Below are 18,487 nucleotides of genomic sequence, written 5' to 3' on the forward strand. Positions count from 1 at the left end.
TTCACAAGATTTGGATTTGTTTCTTTTAAAAATATTTGTCCAGCACTTCCTTTAAAATTCACAAAATAGGCTTTAATTCGCTTCCTGTATTGCATGGACTTAAGGCACTTCAGTCTACGTCACTGGGATTCTGGCTAATACCTTGGGAAAGATCCATTTGTGTATTGATAAGCATTAAAGGATTTGCATTCTCTTGTCTGCTGGTAAGGTTCAACGTGCAGTTAGCAACACAAGCACAAGCTCCCCACCCACTGCCTTGCCTTGTATCAGTTTCCAGTATGAAGGCAGAACCTTGACCAGGGCTAAGAGGAAATTCAAACTGCATGTAAACCAAGCCAGGCTTCTTCTAAGCAGAGGCGATTATTTAATAAAGAGTCAAAATTCTACTGAATTATGTATGATGGCTTTGTGCAAGAGGAGCTGAACTTGCATCACCAAATTCATTTTTCTTAGTGCTTCTAGTTGGACTCAAACTGTGATCCCAGAGGTAAAATGCCAATGCTCTGTCCAGTAAGCTAGTCAGCCCATCTGTTTGCCAGCTTTGTGCATTTTACAGTAGGCAGCCTGAGACAGTCTGACCATTGATGTATTGTATGCAATTCAGGACTCCACTTACTCAGTATTTCCCCTCAAATACATTTTAAAAAATGAAAGCTGAAAGGGCAGACTGAGAGGTTGGCAAGAAATAATTTGAGATGAAAAGAGAGACACAGAGAATTAAAAGCAAATAAATAATTTTGAAGGATAAAAATTGCCCAAACTGATGTCACTTCTTTCCTGATATTCACAAAGAAGAAGCCTGTGCATGTTGCTGCACATTTATCTTGGTCCAAAGGAAGTCTTAGACTGTGTGGTCTAGTGGACTGAGCACCGGAGTGGGATGTAGGAGCCCTGGCTACTAATCCTAGTTCTGCGTCAGGTTCCTGAAAAATCTTGAACTAACTGCTTCGCTCTCTGTGACTCCATTTCCCCTTTGGTCTCAGTAAGATAATGCCATTTAACTTCACTGAAAAGCTCTTTGAAATCTATGGATGAAAAATGCTTCAAGCTAGGCATTATTATTTTACATAGATGGGTTTCTTAAATGAATGTGTTTATAAAAGCAGTGGCAAAAGAAGTATCTTCAGAGATATTCTTTTAAAAAAAATGAAAGTCCAAATAATTGTATACATCCTTTTCTTTTTGAAACAACATGTATTAATGCCCTGCTCTGAATGCCCTGGTTTAGCAATGAATTCATTCCCAGGTATAAGCTCAAGACTTCAGGGCTTGACCCTTTAGTTCTGACACCCTGCGGATCTGCAATGTTCTCTCTTGTTTGGTTCATGAGACAGATATTATTTCAGGTCTGAAAGCTAGTCTTAAGACATTTGTTCTCAATTGCATATAGAGTTCAATGAGGTTTTAGGGTCCATTTGTTATGGATTGTAAAGCACCTTAGGTTGTATCATATGAAAGGGTCAATATAAGAGCAGTGTGTATTGTATATATCATATGTTGCTTTACAAGGATGTCTCAGTTCAGTACCAAGCATCACACAAATCTGGCCTATTTTATGAACAATTGTAGATGCCTTTGAATTATCTCAACAATGTTTAATGATTTTCACAAAGATCTGAAACAGCAGTTGATTTTTCTCAGGTCTTGTAGTAGCTATCAAAAACCTAAATTCTGCTGGATAATTGAAACATTCTCCCCACTACAAAAATAATAAGTGTAAGAAGAATGCTCACATCTTTCTTTTGTAATATACACAGAGGATGGTATGAATTCACTACCTGTAAGGTGTATTGAATTTTTAATCATCTATATATTTATGGTAAAGAGTAACACATTACTTATAGCACACAAAAGCTTATGGCATACGATTATCCTTAATTAATGGGTAAGTGCAAGGCTTTATTATTCAATGAAACTGATTTATTATCTTAATTCTCAGATGTTCTGCTTCATGTTTCCATTGAAACCATTGTTTGCACCATGGTAACCAGCAGCCACCATATGTATGTGATCTCTTTTATGACCTATACGTAATTAGATTTTATTGTTATCTTAAAGCTAAAATGTAAACTGTGCAAATAGTCCAGTTGTAGTTCCCAATACCTATTAATAAGGGATAGGTCACTGTGCTGTTTTGTTTCTGTAATAAGCTGAGCATGTTTTTATGTGTTATTATGTCTCTATGTCTATTTTTTACTCATGCTTTTGTATGTTTCCCTGTTCTTCCTTCCTCTGTGTGACGGTACACTTGCCTACCTGTCCCTTGTCTCTTCTATTAGGCACAGCTAGTTAACTGAAAGGAAGTGAAAAGAGCTGAAAGCTAGTGGGTGTCGGAGCTGCCTAGTCGAGAGATCCCCAGCTAATTGCTAGTCCTAACAGGCACAATTAGCCGCTACAAGCCCTTTGAGATGGCCCTGGGCTTCTCTCAGGTAACAGCCATCACTAGATAAAGGCTGAAATATGCTCCATTTAGAGAGACACTTGCAGACAGGGATGTCACAGGCTGCCAATTATGTTCTGCCTGTACACAGTCACTTCCAAGAAATAGGCAAGACACATACACCTGGAGTTAAAGGAACAAGATGTGTACTATTTTGAACTACACAAGTGTGGGGCTTGTGATGCTATAACCTTTTGCAAATTAGGTTGTGCCAATTTTTCAATTATCAGTTTTCCATCAATTTCTATAGCTGTTTTTAAACTTTAATCCAGACACTGTAATCCATACAGTAAGCAAATGAAAACTCTGTGGGTATGTATTGTACCTACTGCACTTGATGTTGCTTTAAGTAAAATACAACCATTGCCGCAAAAACAAATATGGCTTAATAAGCCTCTTCTAAACAAGAATATGTACACCTGTGATATTCATTGTTGTAAAGGTAACCCTTCTGCCAGGTGTTCCTGACTGCCAAAGGGGACAGGTTCAAAAAATGAGGGCATCCTCTTAAAATTAGTGAGTATACAGTGCCTGAGCATACACTTCCACTAGGGGTGTGCGAAGCAGGCTGTATTGGATTCGGATTCAGATTCACCTGAATCAGGGACAGTGATTCAATTAGTTGATTTGGATCACTGTCCCTGATTCAATTTGTCTGAATCTGAATCTGAAGATTTGATGCCGATTCAGAGAATCGGTGATTTGGACATAGACACAGCTTTAAAAGTTTTGTCTACATACTTTGAGGTAGCAGGCATGGCTCGTGATTGCTGCAATGATGGGGCACAGTGAACATCCCACAGGAATGTGCGGGGGGGGGGGGCGGCTCTCCATGTGCTCAGTGGCGAACCTGGAAATGCACCGGAAGTACTTCTGGTCCACTATCAGTTCTGCCAGGGAGTACGCAGCCCCCCCACCCCATGCCTCACCGGCTCAGTGATTGGCTGCAGGGGGATCCTGGGTACACCCCCTGACCCAGGAGGCACCAGTTGTCGAGCCAGAGGGGCATGGGGTGGGGGGAGGGGGCCCAGCACACTCTCCAGTGGACCTGGAAGTGGACCGGAAGTGCTTGTGGTCACTTCTGAGTCTGCTGCCAAGCACACTGGGGAGCCCCTCACGCTTCTGTGCGACACTCCATCTGCCCCATCATCACAGCATTCATGAGTCCCGGCTACTTAGAGGTATGCAGAAAAAACATTTAAAGCTGTCTCTATGTCCAAATCTCCAAATCTTTCCGAATCTCTCCGAATTGATTCAGAGGGTTCTGATTCAATTTGGAGAGATTAAAGGGTTCTCTGATTCAATTTGAATTTGGAGAGTTGGCCACTGAACCTCACATGGGACCAAAGTTTCACACAGCCCTAACTCCCACCCAGATACTGAGGAGAAACTAGATAACTTCCATGGACACTTTTAACAGGTAATGTTTCCCTTCCCTGAAATTAATTTGTATATAAAGCAAAAAGAGAGGAAAGAACATGGCATACACTTGGGAATTTCTTCTCTTCTTCCTCAATGCCCTCTACTTGCATTTTTTTTTGTCAGCAATTAGTCCTAGGGCTGAAGAACATATTCAAACAGGTCCATCTCCAACCCCTATGGTAACAGATAGCTGGCTTCTGTGAAGATATCAAACTGCTTCTGACTACTTTACTTATTCTGTGCCATCTCTCACTGCCATGGGTGGATCTAGGATTTTGAAAAGGGGGGTGAAGATGGTGTGGCTCATTACTGCATATAGCACAACAAACAGTTAAAGACAAACTAGATGCTTAACTAACTTGCTAGAGGCCTCACACTACAATTTAGGATCAAAGCAAAAACAAATATAACTTTATTGGAATGTTTACTAATCTCTTAGATAATATATTAAATTAAAAAAACACAAACTAGGCACAAATAGTCAAAAGATATGGTTTCACTAGTCCTGTAGTCATTATAGTTAAATGTACATCTCTTACTCAGATTCATAAAACAAAATCTACTTTTCCTGAGATCCTTGACAGTGCCTCCAATACTTCAGTGTCAGTTGTTTTTACATTTGAGTTAAAATTTTCACCTAGAACTTAAAACAACCTGCAGGATATGAAACAGAAGAGAGACTTTACCAGGAATGGCTAAAAGACAGCAATACTGCAGAAGAAAGGATAATTTAAATATTGAGGCATCAAGACCATTAAAAAGGATACAAGGTTGTTAACTCCTGTGAAGTGAAGAGAGATTAGAAGGAATCAGGTAGATTATAATGAGCCATGAAGTCAACTGATGCCTTCAGCACTGCCTGAATAGAAAGGCCACTGCCTCTCCTAGGAAGTTGGTTTTAAAGTTTAGGTGGAGAAGGAACAGGGGGGATAGGGGGGGTGAGGAGGGGAGCAGCAATTGCACAACTGCACCCCCCCATCTCTACCTGCACACTGCAATACTATTTTACCCTCATCCCTGGCTGCTACATTGCCTCCAGCTATGATACCAAGTATAGATTCTGATCCTTAGGCTCCAAATACACCTATAGCAATTACATCTTCAGTACCACAAAATCCCAATTACTTCTTACCACAAAAAAGAAAATCCTTCTTCCCCTCTGTTCAGCTGTGAAAAACCGAAGTTACATTAAAGCAACTATTCACTCAGGGCATATAATCCTGTGGCACATCCTTCACACAATGAGGATAACAGTGTTTTGATACATATACATCATAAACATAAATGAATCATAAGCAAAACAGCCAAAATACTCAGACAGGAAGGGTGGTAAAATACATGCAATTATGGCCCACTTAATTTGTTCTTCTGGTTCATCATTGGTTGATGGCAGAGGGCTCCTGCCTTAGAGGTTCAGAACTGCCATTTCCTTACTTCAGGTATTCAGAACAATTAGAACGAAATGAACATTTTCAGGTAGCCTCTATATCCTACAGACTGTCATGACAGCCAAAAAGCATAAATATTCACACTAACAACTATACATTACAGAGGTTTATAATGCCAGTTTAATAGAATGTAGATCCAATTCAGAGACAATGTTATTCTGCTGTTTCCCTTATGCACAGGAAGCACAGACTCAAGACTAAATTTTCAAATGCCAGTAGGAGATTGGCATCCATCCTGCATCTATATTTTGGCACCTATTAAAAAATTTCCCAATTTTCAGGATAGCTAAGCACCCAGCATTTCTATTGAAGCCGCCTTTTGAACATGAAGGCACTTTCTTTAGGTACTTAAATGATATAGTTGCCCAATTTCAGACATTCAGAATTGTGGAAATCCTTACTTGAGACCCAAAGGTACTAATTCCTTCATTTTTTGTTTTTGTTTTCATGAGATTGTGCCATAAAACTTTATTGGTTGCATGTTATACTGTCAGTACTGCTATTAGCTTCTGGAAAGTTCAGTTTGTACTTGTACTTCAAGAAAACTAGAACATGATTATATTGGAAATGAAGTCCAGTGACATGCCTGGAAATAGCCAGATGGTACAAAATCAAGTACTATTAAGTGATTCTGTTACTGCAGAATACTGCCCCAACTTCTGCAATGCAGTCACAAGGAGGCAACTGGGGGAAAAAAAAGCAGCAATAAAAGAAAGAAAAATGTCACAGAACTCCAGGGCTAAAATGGGAAGAACAATAAGAAACAAGGATAAAATCTTACCAGCCCTAATTAAATGCTACAGAACTTGCTGTTTGTATATGTACCATAATGGGAAAACTACTGAACTACCAATGAGCATATCAAGAAAGACATAAAAAGAGGGGGATAGGAAAAGAACCAGTACATAGTCAGGTAACAGAGAACAGTCTAAACTATCCTCTTTGGGACTCAAATGTCTCTTGGACTACCTATGGGCCACACTGTGCTATTTGTTTTTAAGCAGACACTGGTGTTGATGCAGGTCTAATATGGCATTAATAAAATATTAAATAAAGACTGTCTCACATGTTTTAGAGGTTGTGGTCTTTTAAAAAAGTCTATTACCTCATTCACTGTCTTCAGGGGGAAAAAAGAAGCTTGGGGCCTATGGTTGGTGCTAGAATTTAGGGTGCAGTGCCAAATTTTTCCTCCTCATAATTTTCATGATTGCTTCAGGAAATGTATATGTTTTCACATTTAAAAACTTTATGTTACGTTCTCCATATGCTAGTGACAAAGCATACATAGCCCCATGGCAATGACAGTCTCTCTATTAACATAGGAATCATAGGAAAGTGGAGCTGGAAGGGTCCTTTAGTCTAACCCCCTGCTGAAGGTAGGAGCATCCCTGACTAAACCACCTGAGCCAAGTGTCTGTTTAATCTGTTCTTGAAAACCTCCAAGGTTGTTTCTCTATGGAGTCTGTTGCAATGTTTGACCATCCTCATAGTCAGAAAGTTACCCCTAATTTCCAACCTAAATTTCCCCTATTGAAGCTTGAGACCAATGCTCCTAGTCCTGTCTTCCAACGTCACAGAGGAAAGCCCATCTCCATCCTCTCTGTAATTGCCTTTCAGGTATTTGAAGAAAGTTATCAAATCACCAGTCAGCCTTCTCTTCTCCAGACAAAATAACTGTAGGTTTTTTTGACCTTTCTTCATATGTCTTGCTTCCCAGACCCCTAATCATTTTTTCTGTGCTGTGCTAGGCTCTTTCCAACCTGTCCACATCTTCCTTGAAGTGTAGGGCCCAAAAGTAGACACAGTACTCCGGATGAGGCTTCACCAGTGCTGAACACAGTAGACAAATCACTTTTCTTTATTTGTGAGTGACAGTCCTGTTAATATAGCCCAATAGCTGTTGGCTTTTTTTGCAACAAGAGCACACTTTTGGCTCATACTCAGCCTATGGTCTAGTGAACTCCCAGGTCCTTCTCTGCAGTATGGCAGCCTAGCCAGTAATTCCTCAGTCTGTATTTGTGCATGCAATTATTCCATCCCAAATGCAGGACTGTTGATGTGTCCTTGTTGAATCTTGTTTGTTTGGTTATGCACCATTTCTCCAATCTATCCAGGTTATTCTAGATACTAGCCACAGCCTCCAGAAAAAACTGATATTCCACCCAACTTGGTGTCATCCACAAATTTGCAAAGTAGGTGCTCAACCCTATTGTCCAATCACTGAGCTGTTGAGCCACTGATCAATGATAATTACTCACTAAGTACAATGATCCGACTGGTTACATGTATTTTAATCTATTCTGTATTTCCGTAGTTTGTTAATGAGAATGTCCTGGGAGAAAGTGTCAAAAGCCTTGCTAAAGTCAAGGAATAACACATCCACTATTCTATCCCCATGCCTGTCAGGCATAACTTGCTCTTGGTGAATTCATCTGTTCCTGATCACCTTGTTCTTCTCCAGGTGCTTCCTAAAGAAAACACCTAGATTCCTTGATGACCTATTCCATGATCTTTCCAGGTATCAAGGTCAGGTTGACTGGTTTGTAATTCCCTGCATCCTCCTTCTTCCCTTTCTTAAAGATGGGTGCTATAGTTGCCCTTTTCACTCATCCCAGACCTCACCTGACCTCCATGAGTTTCCAAAGAGGATAGCCAATAGCACCAAAATTACCACAGCCAGTTCCTTCTGTACCTTAGGATGCATCCCATCTGGCCCTGCCAACTTGAAAGCCTCTAACTTCTCTAAGGAAGCCCTAACCTGTTCTGTTATTACTCTGGGCTATTTATCTCTTTCCCTATCTTTGCTGCCAACTGCACTTATCTGTTAGCTGCCCCCATTTGTGAAGACTGAAGTACAAAAGGCATTAAATACTTCAGCCTTCTCTGAATCATCCATAATAAAGTTGCCTTCTGTATTCTATAAAGGACCTATGAAAATGATCTTTGTGCTTGCTATAGATAGAAACGATAACAACTTAATATGTAAGCAATGTATGGAATATGTTTAGAGTATGAGGGGAAACTAAGAGTGTTTTATTTATCAAGAAATTAAATAAATGGTACTTTCCCCCCCAAATAACTCTATGTTAAATAGCTACTTTTCCAAAGATTTCAGAATGCATGATGCCCTTATGCTGAAAATGGATTTCTATTTTTTTTAAAGCAGCTTGCAGTTCATCTTAAAAGTATACATTTGGCTCCTAAAAAATTGCAGTTTAAAATTCAAAAGTGTTGAGCCCTCACCACTTCCCAATAATGCCAGATGAGTAAAGCTGTGTATTTTGTGCTTTTGACAATCAGCTGATTTCTTTAGGAATCGAAATCAGATCCTGGAAACTTAAATTTAAGTGCCGATCTTTTGAAATCTTGGTTTAATTTTTCTCAGGAGCTTTGAAAACCTCAGAGGAAAAGTCCCACTGAAATGAAAGGTATAATTTTTATATTATTATGTTTTTTGAACAGACAAAAATGACTTGCTGTGGTTGGTGCTACCTTCTAGAAATCAAAAGTGAGTTTCTTCTTTTTAGGGTATAAAGGTAAAATAAGATCTTGTCAACCAAAGATTCTCAGGAGGTTGTTTTCCAGTGGAGCTAGGGGAAGAGGAAAAATGCAAGGATTAGCAATATATGAATAATTTAGCCTGCACTTATTCTCCTATTCATCTCATAATCTAATTTATCATTTTAATGATAGTTTTATGAACCAGATTCCAGATAGAGAGATCTTGGGAACTTGTAGTTACCATGTTTTTATTATATATATATTTCAGTTTTGGGGTGTGGTTTGTTTTTTTTTTGTTTGGTTGTTTTCTTTTAAGGCAAGGTGTTTTTAGTACATTTTTGACAAACAAAAAAGTACATTCCTTATTAAGCACATGCATATTTCTTATTTTTTATTAAGGATATGTTTATAAACACATTAGAATAACAGTATGATGCAAACCAGATAGTTAGCCCAGAAAACTAAAGAGAAAGGAAAAGTGTTTTTACTATTAAAACAGGAAAGTGAAGAGACACATTTTCCCCATTTTTACACATACATTTGCAACCATATTGGTAAGATCTTCTCCAGTATAAATAAAAAAAAGCTTTGTACTTACCTATCAATTAAGAATAATGGAATGCCATAAGCTTGTATGTGCTACTGGTACCATAATTTGTTACTCCTTACCACAATAAATATATAGCTGATTAAAAATTCAGTATACCTTACATATATTAAATTCATATTATACTGTATATTGATTCAATTTACTCATCCTAGCAAGCTCACTGAATTCAAGGTAGGCACATTTTGCCCCTATTTATTAAAACAAAGATGCGTGAGGAGGAAGCGTTTTTCATTATCCAACAATTTGGATTTAAAATTTAAGTTTAATAGTTCTAGCTAGGTATATGAACAAAGAACATTAATACAAAGACCAAACTTGAAATTGTAATTCTATTTTTCTTGCAAAATATGGCATAAGCTTTCATGTCTAATGGCTTAGAAGGAGTTTTGAAGGAGTTTCAGACTTCTGCAGTGCTTTAAAGTTTATGACACGTAAGCCCCAACCCCAGAACAGATCTGTAAAAAGGCATATGCATATATATGTAGCCCAGGTGTACCCAGGGTATGTACTCCCCTTTCTGATTGAAGGGGTTTGGCAGCAGGCAGGGGTGCTCTGGGAGAGAATAGCAAGCTGAGCGCAGTCTCCCCACTCCCTATAGAGTCAGGCCAGGACAATATTAAACTATATACAAATTTATTAACATTTACAGGGAACCCTAAATGATAGCTGTTAATATAAAACCGATACAGCTATTTACATATAATATAGGACTAATAACTTTGATTCTCTACAATGATGGATGACCACAACTGAGATTCAGGTAAGTTATAAGTAAATACAGGTAAGTAATGGGGAGGGGTCCTAGCAGAACCTCAATGTAGATTTTACATTCTAATATTAGTTTTCTTACTGATACAGGAGCACACAATGCACAGGCTACAAGATCACAAAACATAAAATACAAGACCACAAAATATAAGACACAGTGTCACTAATTATAAGGCACATAAGCGTAGAAGTAACCTTAAACCATTAAAAAGGTCCCTAAGGCCCCACCACATTCCTAGGCCCTGGATGACCCGTAAGGGAAGATCTTATTGCCCCTTGCATCTCATACCAAGCCTCCTAGGCAGGCCACAAACTCAGAAGCGACCCTCCCTGGACCTCCTCTCCAGAAACCCCTTTTTAGCCAAGAAGGACTTTATCTCCCCTGTGGGAGCCCTATTCCCTAGCAGCTCACGAATCTGATGCCCAGGTGGGGGTCCATGTCCCCTCAGATGAGTGGATCCCTGTTTGGATAAGCCTCTGACTCTCCCTGGGCCACTCCCTGTTCAGAGCCTCAAGCACCGTCTCATGTTCTTGGGGGCTTTGGCTTTTGCTCAGGGTTGAAGGTCCAGACCACTTTGCATGGCTTCAGGGCTCAGTCCACTCCCAGATCCTCCATATAGCATCGGCTGCACTGGGTTCCTTGCCACGTGCCAGGAGACAGAACCTCGAGCTGCTGTGGATGGCTCCCAGATTCTCGCTGGCTCCGTGCACCCAGAGCCCTGGCTGCATGCCAGGGGTTGCAGACCCGAGCCTCTTACTCCCAGGGTCTGGCTCCGTGCTGTGTGCACTGAGTGGCTGGAGACCCAAGCTGTCTCACACAGCTCCTAGGGTCTCGCCCCATGCATCGCACTGTGTATCAACTGGGGCTGAAGCCATCTGCTGCTCCTGTCCAGTGAGAGGCGTCCGTAGGGGCTCTTAAGACCAGCAGCATCTGCTGGCTGGGCAGCTGTTCCTCAGCTCTTTTTAACCCCAACATGTCTGCTGCGTGCTGGGCGCACAGCTTCTTTTATTCTCTTTGGAGGCTCTTCCCCCCAAAGTCTGGCAGACCTGCAGAGTGCAGGCTTAAACCAGGTCCGGGGCTGTCTGCCTCACCCCAGATAGGGGCAGGACAAGCCCCTCTCTGCCATTACCTGATTGGTGGATGGGCTCCACCAATCATACTGGAGATTCTCCAAGCCTGGATGTCCAGGCTGTATCAGTAAGTCTGCCACACACACGTGCGTGCACGCGCGCACACACACACACATGTGCACACACACGCGCGTGCGCACACACACACACACATATATTTTTGACCAAGTTCAACTGAAAGCTCAGATTCTGTGTAAGCCTAACGGCCTGGGTATGCAGCACTGTCTGAAGGAATGATCCTAGGATATCTGCTAACTGATTTAGGTCACAGCTGTCATGTGCAGGGGCTGAGCAAAAGCCAATCTACCATGGATACTCCACTGTAGTCTTTAAAATAAGCTTGGAGGAGATATATTGTTTTAATGAAACTTAAATAGCCCTTCTACTAACCCTGTTCACTGAGGCAAGTTTCCCCTTTGGAAGATAAGTGGACAGAAAGCTGGTGAAGTCTACAGCTAAAACAGTATAGTAAAAAATAACAGAGAATGATAATATATTTCAGTTGGTATTAAGATTAAATCCATCTCTTGTAGGCACCTGAGTCCAAAATGGCTGTCTTCAGAATCTCTGCTCAGCTGTACCTGAACTCTGGAGACACCTAAATTCTCCCAAGGGATTCAGTTTTTGATATTAAAATCTTCCAAGTACATAAAGCTTTGCTGGTGGACATGCCCAGAAGCACTTCAGTCTCGACAGGGCTGAGCAGGTCAGCACCCAAGCTCAGTTGCAATACATGAAGTAGGCCTTTCTCTCCTTTGTCATGTTTTATATTAATGTTTAATACATTTATAATTAACATTTTATGTTAAACAGCATTTATTCATTGAAAATCACTGGATAATTGACTTCTTTGTAAAAAATATTTTCATAGTCATGGAAAACAGATTTGGGAAGTCACTCCCAAGTGAGTGGCCTGACCACCAGGCTAGAGTCATATGACTCCTATAACAGGGAACCAGAGGCTCTTGTTAAAGACTTTAAACAATGAGTGGCAGACCGAGTTTGCTGTTTGGGGCTGGCAGCTAGGCAAAGGCCAACTGCTAGAAAGTAAGCAGGCCAGAGGTAGCAAGGGTAGGAGCTACCACTTGAGGAGGGACTGTTTTGGAGCTAGTTGCTCGGCAGTAAGCAGCCAAGGGGCCAACTTCCAAGTAGGACAGAACTAAAAAACTGCAAGCAGCTGAGGTGAGCTGAGTTGCAGCGGAGGAGGGCAGGCTGGTCATCAGGCCAAAGTGGAAATCCCTGCCCATGGCTGGAGAGCTACCTGACAGGGAAGGTTGGGGCTTTAGGCACATAAACCCAGTGTCTGGGATTAAGCAGGAAATCTGGCCCTGCATGCTGCAGGGAGAGGGGTTCCTGGGGGAGATGCCTGCAGCAGACAGACTGGCAGGCACCTCATTGAGCTGCCAGGGGCTTGTGTTGAGGCAATGGCCCCATGTGAAATTTTAGTTGAAACAGTTTGGCTTGTGTTTATCTTCTGATTAGGTTTGATACTGGAGGACCAGGTTGCAGCTACAGGAGAGGGGTGGAAGCCATGGAGGGGTGACAGGTGTGGCACCCTGGAACAGGCTGCCTAGCCTTGAATTAGGGACCCAGAAGGCTCATGCAGGCTGAAGTTGGAAGAGGTAAAGCCAGGGAAAGGAGCCCAGCCCAGGTTCAGAGACCCAGAGAGGTAAGGGCTGGGACTGAGCTAAAGCAGCCCAGCCTAGGGTCAGGGACCCAGAAGGCTGAGGACCTAGGGACCAAGGCTGGACCAAGGCCAGCAGACAGCAGGCTATGGTAGTAAGGGCTAAAGCTATAACAGACATAAGCCAAGCTTGGGGAAAGGAGCCAAAGCCCAAGAAGGGCAGAAGCCAGACTAGGGTCAGAGCATGAAATATGGCCAAGGGCCTAGAGCACATGAAGCTGAAAATGGATGGAGCCCAGGAGCCAAGGTCCAGAGCAGTGGACCTGGAATGAGGTGCACAGCCAGAATAAAAGGCCAAGGCCAGGAAGACTGAGGCCTGGATAAAGGTGCAAGGCCTTAGGAACCAAAATCTATTTTGAGGTCGGGGCCCCCTCAAAATGAATGGAGTAAGATCTATGAGGCATGGGCATAGCTGCAGAAGAGGACAGAGGCCACCAATAGCCCATAAGATGACAACAGGACAGGAGGGCCAAAATGTAGTGTCAAGAGGCAAGGCAGAGCCTGACTGGGCTTGCTCTGGGACCCTGGGGGCAGCCTCCTAAAACTTTATAAGTTACATCAAGGTGTGGCAGATGAGGTAAAAAGGGAGGGTACCTGGAGTGGGGGCAGGAGTTGAGTGGCCACTAGGGACTGCCCCTAGAGCCTGATCTTGTCAAAGCTCCCTCTTTCTCTCTCTTTGATCCAGCACATCTTTAATTATCTCATGGAATATATACCAGCTTCATCATGCGTCCCCCCCTCACCCCCCCATACAAATTTATAGCATGATGAGGAAGGCATAGTCATAAGAGGTTGGAAAGCTGTGTTTAAATCCCTTCACATGGGAGGGAGAGTGATTCTGAGTCTCCACAACCTAGGTGAGTCCTGTAATGACTGAGCTATTGGAGAAAATGACAGGTCCTCCTCCTTCCTTTTTAAGAAGAACTGACCCTTGATTTCTTCAGAAAAAGAGTTCATCATAATCTTGAGTGAAAGCGGGGTTTCTCTGAAGCCCATAGAAAGGCACCTAAGCCCCAGAATGGGGCAGAGATTAACACTGCCAGGGAAGTATGGGGGTGTGGTCCAGGGTTTGAAATACGGGGGGATTTGGGGGGGGTTGAGCCCCCCCATAAGAGATTAGAGCCCCCAGCTTGCCCCATGCCTTTGTAATTAGCTCAGGCAGTGGCAATGGCTCCTTCCGGCTGCCACCGCTGCACACCCCTTCAAGAGCCAGTGTAAAATTTGAACCCTGGTGTGGTCCATGGTAGAGGCTGGCACACGATGGCAAAAGAGTGCCAATCCCTGCTCCAACTCAATGGGCTACCTGGACTTAGATGAATTTTAAACCTAGAGGTAGCTTCCCACTCAGTATGTTGCAGTTCCCATTCAGAGGTATCTAACTCCCTCTCCACTGCAGTGCAGTGTCTGACATAGGCCTTTTGGTTCCACTGTTGTGGACTGGTGCCTAAAACATAGGTGCAGCAATGCTGAGTTGGAGACCCTAAGTCCTTTTTTGGATCTAGCTTACTGTGACAAGATAGAATGATATCCAATTTCACCTGCTATTAGCTAAGTATATAATTTCATAAGCTTTCTGGCCAGAAGGTGCCATTAAATTATCCAGTCTTATCTCCTGTATATCATAAGCCATTTCATTTTACCCAGATACCCCTAAATTGAGCCACAAAACTTGAGTAGGCTAAAGCATTTCAACCCTCAGAAGGTTAAATGGTATGTGTGCCATACACAGAGCCTAAGGTCAAACCAAACCCAGAGGTTACTGAAATGGGAAGTGATTGATTATGTGAAATGCACCCTGATGGTCCTGGCAAGAAACCTACACCCCCTGTGGCAGAGGAAAGCTAAAACTCCCCAGTATCCAAACCAATCTGGAAAGAAAGATTCCTGCCTGCCCCCCAAATCTGGCTTTGGGTTTGACCCTGAGCATTTGAAATCCAGCCAAGCAAAGGCAGGAAGAGGACTATTCATACCACCTTGGCTCAGAGCACTTATCTGCCTTTCTTAGTGTCTCGTTCCTAGCTGTGGCTAATATTTCAGAGAAAAAGTAAAATAAAGAACATCTGGGCATGAGGGGGAAAAAATCCTGAATATAACAATGTAATACTTAAAATGCAACATTCTGCATTATTGGATAATTTGATAGATGATGAACATGTGAGATCCTGTGAGGTAAAAGGATTTCAAGCATTATTGCTTGGTTCAAATATGCAGTTAGGGATACGGAACGGTAAGATCATCTAATTGCATTTGTGCACTGATCGCAAACAGAATTTATACACCCAAATACAGCACGGAAATTTGGCTAGATACACTGTAGGGCCTTCTTACAAATGGAAGTATTAGGTCTCCTTGGGCACATCAACATGTGCTATTAAGGTGACACACTAAACTCTGGTGCAGTTGGTGCCAATGTTTATTGCTCCCGGGCACAGCATTTACACGTGTGCCTGGGATCTCAGGACACTGAGCCAGGGCAGAGCAGCCTTGGCTGGCAGGGGGCCCAGGGGGTCAGCCTCCCATCCTGGAGCTGCTCTGCCCTGGCTCAGCCTGCTGCAAGGAGCTGGCTGGTGCATGCGGGTGCTACAGGGCCAGCGAGCAGGCAGGGCTAGCCAGCAGGCAGTCCCCACACCATAGCACCCTTGTGCCCCCAACAGCCCCATTGCTGTCTACATGCGTGCTGTGGCAGGGTAAATGACTCCACCATAGGATAACACCTGTGTCTGGCAATACTGTCCTACAGAAGTTTACTCCAGCCAAATAGCACCACATGTAGACTGTGATGCTTTACTGCAGAGCTAATTATTCAACTCCACAGTAAAGGACACATGTAGATGCCCCCAGTTATTCTTGCAGTGAACATACTAGATGGACTAACTGTCTTGTCCATTATGGCAACTCCCATGGTCTTAAAAAGTATCTTAAATTTACACAGACCATTGAAAACTGAAGGATGCACAAGCATTTTAAAAACAGTATGAACAGCAGCATTCATACTGCAGCAGAGTAAAGCAGAAAGCCCGCAGGCCAGAGTAGGGTAACTCACTGTACAAATGTGGGACATATTCAGATTATTCAGACTCCAATATTTTCTTTTTAAGCATTTTAAATGTCAAGCCCATGTCTGATGATAATTTCTGCATGTGAACTAGTAAACAGGTGGACTGCTGTTTTCTCACATCTGCAAAAACCAGTCTGAAACAATGCCTCACTCTTCCCTTACCCACCATTCCAATAGTTGATCAGCCCATGTCAAAATTACCTATTTCCTCGCTAAGAATTTTAGCAGCTGAGAACAAAGTGTGATGGGTTGATTCCCCCATGGCGGGTACCAGAAGTTAGTCATGGCAAGGGAACAGAAGGAAGAAAAATAAAGAGAAAGAAAGGCGTAGAAACAGAGAAGAGATGCTGAAGGAAGAAAAGCAAAGGGCAGAAAATGTGTGATATTTTCCCACTGAGTGATACCAAATGCAACACTCAGGCACTTAAAAACAAATAATGCTAATGACTAAAATCTTATTTACTACATAAAAACCATATGCCTCTAGCCTTGATCTTTTTTTTTTTTTTGGTAAACTTCTCATTAATATTGGTGGGAGAAGGTTGCAGATTGGGGAAAGTGCACAATCTTAAACTGAACCATAGACCATAATTATTATTAGAATTTGGTACTGTTCACAGGGGGAATTCAGTTCTCCCAATAAGCGGGCTAAGAAAAAATACCATTTGAGGTAGAACGAATAACGTTAAAAGTAACACTTCAACAAGCAGTATTTAGCCGAGGAAATAAGTATACAATATGTGGTCAGAATTGTCTGGGAACTTTTAAGCATATAAAACAAGTACCTAAACTGAGATATAGTTAAGACATTAGGAGTAACTTCTCTGCTCTAGCAAAAAGTGTGATGGAATCTTTAATGGACAAGTCCCCTGCTTTATATATAACCTGTAAGACAGCACCTCCACCAATGCAGTGCCAGATAACACCCTGACGGGGCATTTGTCTCAGAGAAGAGTGATACCTACCTATTCATTAACAATACTTCTTGTCTTGCACTGGAAGGGTTTATGTATTGACCATTCTGGATACAGTTTAGTTTGTGACATTGGATAAGATCTTGGCCCAAAACGGTATGGCTGCAGACCATAAAGTAAGATGTCTGAAAACAGAGAGCAAAGGATATAAATTCTGGGAATCCACCTGACCAGTCTAGCATAGCAGAGTGTGTGTTTCCTGAATCACACTGAACAAGTATGTAAAATATCTGTTTCTCAATGTATCCAGCAGATGTGGTGCCAGAAATAATTTTGCCCTGATTTATTTTTGTAGCTTTCACTAGTTCCCTACACTAAACCTACAACCCTAAACTAATTGTAGGACCATTTATTTTTATGTCTACAAACAGTAGAATTACCCAAACGTTAAAAGCCTACATTCGTGTTCATATGTCCATAAAAGCACTGTCAGTAAGTCCGTTACATTTCAGATTTTAGTTTTCAAACAATGGCACTTTGGACAAATTCTCAAGCACAGTGTACTTACATGTGTGCCTCAACTTTTTTAACCATTTAGTCAGTACACTTTATATCAATTAGACACCATAAAATACAAAAATAAATTAAGCAGACATCTGGAAACCCTTTGTAACTGACTTCTGCTTATGAAAATGGCTGAACATAATTTTATCGTATGCATTAATTCAGTCATAGGCAGCAGTCAAAGGAATCAAATAACACGGTGTCACAAGATCCAAGTCTAGATTTCTCCTTGTGTGTTAAATTCCATACTTTATCTGTCAGTGCATACCAGTCATGGCTCTAAGTCTATAAAGTGGCATCAGAGTCTGCAGCAGGAGTAGTGGATGCAGCAGAATCTGGATGAAATATTTTAATGTTCACCTTTTAGAATGTCATTGTTCTATATGCCTAGTATCAAATTCCTTAGGTAGTTAATAGTAATAAGTCTAGCAATGCTACATAAGCTAACCTGAAGCAGTTCAACTGGAGCCATTGTAAAGGGAAGTTTGACCCTGTTTTGTCATCAGTAATCTGTAGAATGCCTAGATATGGTAACTATTAGGGGTGTGCAAAGCAGGCCCTATTCAATTTGGATTCGGATTCAGCCCAAATCAGGGACAGTAATTTGATCTGTTGATTTGGATCACTGTCCCTGATTCTATTTGGCCGGATTCAAATCTGACAATTCAGACACAGGCATGGCTTTAAAAGTTTTTTCTACATACCTTGAGTTAGCAGCTCATGAGCACTGTAATGCTGGGGTGGATAAAGTGTCCCACAGCAGCGTGGGAGGCTCTCCAGCATACTCGGCAGTGACCCTGGAAGTGGACTGGAAGTACTTTTGGTCCACTTCCGGGTCTGCTGGGGAGCATGCTGGGGGGGTCCCTCCATGCCTCTGCTGCCTGGCGATTGGCCACAGGGGAGTCCAGGTACCCCTCCAGACCCAGGAGGCGCTAGTCACTGAGCCG

General features: G+C 42.1%; 1 long non-coding RNA gene across 1 annotated transcript in view; it reads right to left on the bottom strand.

The window, feature by feature from the left end:
- Positions 1-7,966: 7,966 nt before the first annotated feature.
- Positions 7,967-18,487, bottom strand: part of LOC109289554 — an 18,835-nt gene continuing 8,314 nt past the window's right edge. The window contains exons 2-3 of the long non-coding RNA XR_002095403.1: positions 17,028-17,161; positions 7,967-8,900 (exon numbers count right to left, since the gene is read on the bottom strand). This is a non-coding gene — a long non-coding RNA (uncharacterized LOC109289554). The remainder of the gene's footprint in view (positions 8,901-17,027; positions 17,162-18,487) is intronic.

The sequence above is a fragment of the Gavialis gangeticus genome, unplaced genomic scaffold (genome assembly GCF_001723915.1).
Source record: "Gavialis gangeticus isolate Ggan-Ray unplaced genomic scaffold, GavGan_comp1, whole genome shotgun sequence".
NCBI lineage: Eukaryota > Metazoa > Chordata > Crocodylia > Gavialidae > Gavialis > Gavialis gangeticus.